The 6,000-nt window shown below is 40.6% G+C and overlaps 1 protein-coding gene across 1 annotated transcript in view; it reads right to left on the minus strand.

Annotated features, from left to right (window-relative positions):
* The window catches only part of chrm3a (cholinergic receptor, muscarinic 3a), a 96,131-nt gene extending 90,374 nt beyond the window's left edge, over window positions 1–5,757 (minus strand). The window contains exon 1 of the mRNA XM_059359741.1: window positions 5,326–5,757. The gene's annotated coding sequence lies outside the window, so the exon portion shown is untranslated. The remainder of the gene's footprint in view (window positions 1–5,325) is intronic.
* Between the last annotated feature and the right edge of the window lie 243 nt (window positions 5,758–6,000).

The following is a 6,000-nucleotide window of genomic DNA, read 5'->3' on the forward strand; positions in this document are numbered from 1 at the left end:
GCATTGGAGTTCATTGTGAGCATTTATCCAATCGCACAGAAATGTTTCTGCTTCAGACGGCACATCTTTTTGTTGAAATGAAAAAATAGAAAATAAAAAAACGACAAATGCTGCATTGTTAGGAGGATGTAGAAGGCAGACGTGCTCCTTGAAGAAATCAGCAACGTGGAAGGCAAGAATCAATAACAATCTGAAGACAAAAATATGAAGGCAATGTTTGTTAAAAAGAAAAGGAAAAAAGATGCAATGTGGAATGGCATTATTGTGTTTCCAAACCTCAGTTTTTACTTTTAAATACTTTAAAAGGTGCCTCTGAATTTTGCTTTGTTATATCCATTTTTCCCTGGTGGCCTTAGTATTTTTCCATTTGTTATTTTCTTTCTTCCCTACATCCAGAGTTCACCCATATTTACAGGCATCTATTCTTCACTCTCTAAACATCATCTTGTACGAGCTACTTTCAGGCTCATTAGCTGTAGAGCATTATGAAACTGAAGCCAGTACGAATGTGTCAACAGAGGGTAATTGCTATCTTATTAGCACTTTAATCTTGCAACGGCCAGTCCCTACCAAAACCCACAGAGTTTATTAAGAGGACCAAACATTCAGCTCACATTACCTCCAAATGTTTATGAAGGGAAATTTGTTAGTTTTACATAAGCTTTACTGTTCCACAGCTACTGTGGATAGTTTCTGATACACCAGTGTGCTACAGAGAAAAAGAACATGCTGTATGTTGGAGCTTAATTTACAAAGCAATCTTTAATCTAATCAATAGTGTGTGAAAGTACATTAACTCAGAATAATAAAGAAGCCATCGATGACGGCAACATTAATCGAAACAAAGAAATATACAGCTGAATATTGAGAGTTGGAGGCTGGTTCAGGCCGAGTCAGACATCCATCATCATTATAATTTCTCCTTTTCTGTGTGTTACAGCAGTCATTACTTGAGCTGGAGCAGATTCGCTCACTGTTTGTAGTTTTTGACTCAGAGTATACATATTTCACAAGTGCTCTATAATTCTCTATTGTCTTGCTCCCTGTCTCTTTTTCTCACTCCGTCTTTGCACAGTACAGCTCTCTTTTACCTGGAATCCATCCCCCTGGACCTCCTCTGAAAATGATGGGAGGGCAAGTTGTTATTGATTTATTTGCTAAGCACAGACAGAGAGCATAAAAGAGCAGTCATATATTAGACATGAATTTTGAATTCCCTCAAGTGAGGTTTGTCAAGAGAGCAGAAGTAAAGAGAGTGAGACAGTTTTAGAAAGTGAGAGAGAGGCAGTGAAACATGACAGAGGGAGTAAGATAGAGAGAGTGGGTGACAGAGAAGGAATGATTTATATACGGACAGAAGAAAGAAAACGTTAAAAGAAGCCAAAAGAAAAAAATCAGAAAAGAGATTTCTGGTGCAGCGGAGCATAAGAGCTTTCAAGACATTTGCAAAGTGTATGGAAATACTGGTATGTAATGCAGCATGCGGGCTGTTTCTTAGTGCAACATTTACAGTTACGGCTGACAGATTTAAACGTTCACCCACCGGAGAGTTTATATACCTAAAAGACCTACATGAACCTATGTACACAACATCGCTGACCTCCACTCTGCCTCTGTAAATCACCCTTCCTTTTCCTGCCCAAAACCTGACCTTTGAACTTTATCTAACTTGCATTATCTTGATTTGTGTGTGTGTGTGTGTGTGTGTGTGTGTGGGTGTGTGTGTGTGTGCAGATTGCTGTGTGCTGAACATACACAATATCCTAAGGTAAACATGGAGCAGCCTTGTTAACAGCCTTGAATTGAGCACCTTATTGCCACCAATAAGGGGAAGCTCCAGCAAAGCTTATGACAACTAGTAAAGGTCAGTGAGTGATGAGTGTCAGTTTAACACAAGTTATGATTGCGATAAAAGCCTCAATTACACCCACGAGGCGCCACCATTTAAAGTAATATAACAATGAGATGATAAAATTCAAGTTAAGTCGATAACATGTTATTTGTATTAGGCGGCAATATAATCATGATTAAACCCCTTCTGAAGTATTCTATCTAAATTAATGGCCATAAAAATTACCTTTCTTCTTAAAACATACAGCTGCTAGTGAAGCCAGTGTTTTCCCAGCACTGTCTCTGATGCTGAACAGGTGCTAGGAGCATGAAGCTGCCCAGAGAGGGGAGACAAAGACAAAGAGGCCCAGCACTCACCCCTTACCGTAATCACACCCTCGAGCAGCTTGTCAACTTACTGGAGAAACAAGGAAGGACTTTAAGGCAACTCTTTATAAACATGTTCATTGAGCTGACACTGATTGACAGTTTTTTATCTGTTGCTAAAATCCCCTCAACACAAAGTTTTCAGAGAAAAAAGACATTTTGAGGCCAGCTACAGGGAATTTGTGTTATTGTTTTAATGATTGAACTGGAAAAGTTTGTGCCCATGTGCTGTCTAAACATAGACACTGTGCTTTTGCTCTGTTGTGGTCTGCATGGCTGTGAAAGTGGATTAAACAGGCTTTAACATCAAGAGCAGCTCTAATGAAACCCAATGGGGGAGTTAGCCTGTCTGTTTGGCCAGCTGACTCCAGTAATATACCCATCACTGTCTCCTGTTGCCTGCTCTAAAAGTAGCCTGGTGGTGCCAGTCAGTGTATGTGCCGTCTGAGGGGTCATACTGCTTGATGCTGTTGTTCTGATCATACAGCAGCTGAAGCTCTCCATTTCACCTGATCATGCATGTTGATTGCACATTCTTGTGGGTTTTCTTGTGGGATTTCATTCAACCTGCATTGTTTAATGGTAACCCACCAGTGTTTGCATTAATCTTTACTGCAGACATTTCTCACAGTCTCATTTAAAACAGAATATAATTTGTCTGATATGTACCGTATTCATATTATTGCTTTAGAGGAAGTGTCTAGACATCCTTGTCTGGAAACAAAAATGTCATTATCTGCATCTGTGTGAATTCATTCTTTGGATAAAAGACCGGACATGAGCATGGTTTATACTGGAAGGCACATTCAATGGTGCAAATATTAGATTTTCTATCATAATATTATTTGGCAATAACATTTTTGTGCCTTCAAAGCATCAGATTGATTAAATATTGGCATATTATTGAATATAAAGTGTATTTCCACAAAGACATTATGGCTGAAGAATAATGGCTGATGCACAGACGGGTCAATTATGGCTTTCTTTTCCCGAAAAATAACAAGCAACTTTGTATAGAACAAATATCTGTTTCTGTCTTATTATTTGCACTTTTCCAAATAAAATACTTTGCTTCGGGTACATCCTGAGCTGGGTTCGCCCATGCTTCTTAGCAGGGGACAGATGCATCTTCGTTGCTGGCAACAATATTTCAACATATTCCTGCTAGAAGTTTTAAAAACTCCTGTTTTGTTCTGTCTTTCGCAAGTTCCCTGAACACCTAGTCAGATGCGCGCTCAACCCAGTGGTGAAAACAGCTCAAAAAGCGTTAACTTAGCACACTCACTAGCCTTACTCTGTCCAAAAGGTTTTTTTAAAAATGCACCTCTCAAACTTATAAAATCGTTTATATCACATTTGTTTATTACATACATAACCTCATAGTTTATTCAACAAGTTCAGCACTGGTGGTTAGATTTTTTTGCCTTTGGACGGAGCCAGGCTCGCTGTTGCCTCTTGTTTCAAGTCTTGATGCTAAGCTTTGCTACTCTGCTCACTGAAGCTTCATATTTCCCACAGACATGAGATTGTATTGATCTTTTCATGTAACTCTCAGCAAGAAAGCAATGAGGGCATTTTCCCAAAATGTTAAACTAATCCATTAATGATGAAATGTTGTGAAAAAAGCTTAGCAGAATATCTGTAGGTTAACCTTGCACTTCTCAACTATGTGTATTAATTATTCAACAGCATCAGTACATGTTCACAAGCTTGGGATTAATAAACCAAATGCGTGTGTGCCAACAAGCCACCATGCGCAGCTCCCACGCAGAACCACAGGTACAACAGACGGTAAAAGCAAAGACATTTTCAGCCCACTTGGAGCCATCTACCCAAATGTCACAATGTACTATCCTCCACCCACAGCCCATTTGGGAAAGTCATAATGATGATCAATAAGGGAGTAGAATGTGCACAACAAAACCATCTATCAAGAGAGGTAAGCCTGAAAAATATTGGTCACCCAATATTGACCGTGGGTCAAACAATACATCAAGCTGTGAAAGCTATATTGCTGTTCACCTTTCTCTCGCTCGTCTTCTTCTTCATGTGTCTCTTTTTCTGAATGTCCTCCACTGCGTCTCTCCCCACAGCAGGCAATGGAAAGTCATAATCATCTAAACACATTCCTGCTCCACCTTTAACAGACTAGTAACAGACCATGCATTCACCATGAAACAGAACTTGACTGCACTGTTTCCTAACCATGGCTTTGTTGATATATTGATATAAAAACACACTGGTTGTGTTGATAAATGCAACATAATAAAATGTTAAACTATCGGGGTTTGCCGCCCTGGTGGAATAGTTTGTGATTCATATATGACTACTGTATTGTCAAACTCACACTCCGGCTTGGGTGATGAATAACTGCAGCCGTAGACTAAAAGGAAAATATTTGCACCATGGCACAGATGCCATTCCCTCTGCTCTTACTCATTATCCAGCACAATGTCAAAGTACCCCCAGGTCACTGAGAGGGAACATTCCTTCACATTGCCATCTATGGGCTTCATAAATAAACAGTCACCCCAAATCATGAAAGCCTTCCACTGGCCATGTAAGGACACAATTAATTTCCTCCTCTGTCCACAGCAATGCAGCAACAAATACTTTATATCTGATCATAATGAAAGTGCCACATGAGGGACAACACGCATCTCCCCTTTTTTCTTCACTTTCTTTTTTTTATTAAATTTCACTTTTCAGAGGATTCAAGAAATGAAAAGCGAATATTTGCCCGTGTTTTTAATTAACTTTAAAGATCTGCTTGAAAAGCCACGCAGCCCTTTTGGAGGAGAGGCATCTAAGGAGTGCAGAGCGCAGAGGGGTCGAGCAGGGATGCTGCGCCGGGCAGCGGGGGAACAGCAGCAGCACTTGTTTGCCAAACTTGCATTTTAAACAAAAGGAAATCTAATGCGAGTTTTGAATAATGCCCATATATCCGCTTTGGATACATGCACAAGTCATTTAGAATATTCAGCTGCGCCTGCAACTTCAAAGTGCAGCGTTGTGCAGCGAAAAACGCAGCAAATAAAGCAACTGGGAATCGGTTTTTGTGACACAATATTAACAAAACTTTTAGTATTTAGTCTTATTTTCACCTACCTCATTACATTCAGTGGTGCGCGGGTCAAAGGCAGTGCAAGTAGATGTGGAAATCCAGTCAAACTTGTCACGGGTCCATGTTTGGCACAGCAGCAGTACGGCAGTCCAATCTAGTCAAATCTGAAGCGCTAACGATACACAACTAACGAGGTTCGCCTTCTACCGTCACCGAGCCGGAGATTGGCCGGCGATGTGAGGAGCACCGCGGGATCTCCAAGGGCGCACGAAGAATCACTGCGTCAGGATTGGCCAAAGCGGCCGTGACGCACCGGCAGGTGGCACACCCGGCGAATAAAAAAGTCCAGATTCATTCATAGATAATAGCTCTGGGAAACTGTAGGCGCTGCACACGCACACTGGCAGATAAAGACGACAAACTCTACGGGAGTTATACAAGATCAGAATGGTCAGGGTCCTCCTTATTTCGTCGGTGTCTCTCCACCAGCTGAGTCTGTGCTATTTCCGTTCTAATAATGGGACAGTGTTATCACCCAGAGCTTCAAGCTGTTTCATTTGGCACTAAATACTGAGCTGTTTCATTTGGCACAAATAATGTCCTGTTTTCTAATTGCAGTCTGTTTCCAGAAATGATTTTACTGCGATTTAAATACCTAGAGTGCTTCTACATTTCTGCATGCAAATTATTTATTTTACACACCATAAAGTGGCCAAAAT

The sequence above is a fragment of the Centropristis striata genome, chromosome 20 (genome assembly GCF_030273125.1).
Source record: "Centropristis striata isolate RG_2023a ecotype Rhode Island chromosome 20, C.striata_1.0, whole genome shotgun sequence".
Lineage (NCBI taxonomy): Eukaryota > Metazoa > Chordata > Actinopteri > Perciformes > Serranidae > Centropristis > Centropristis striata.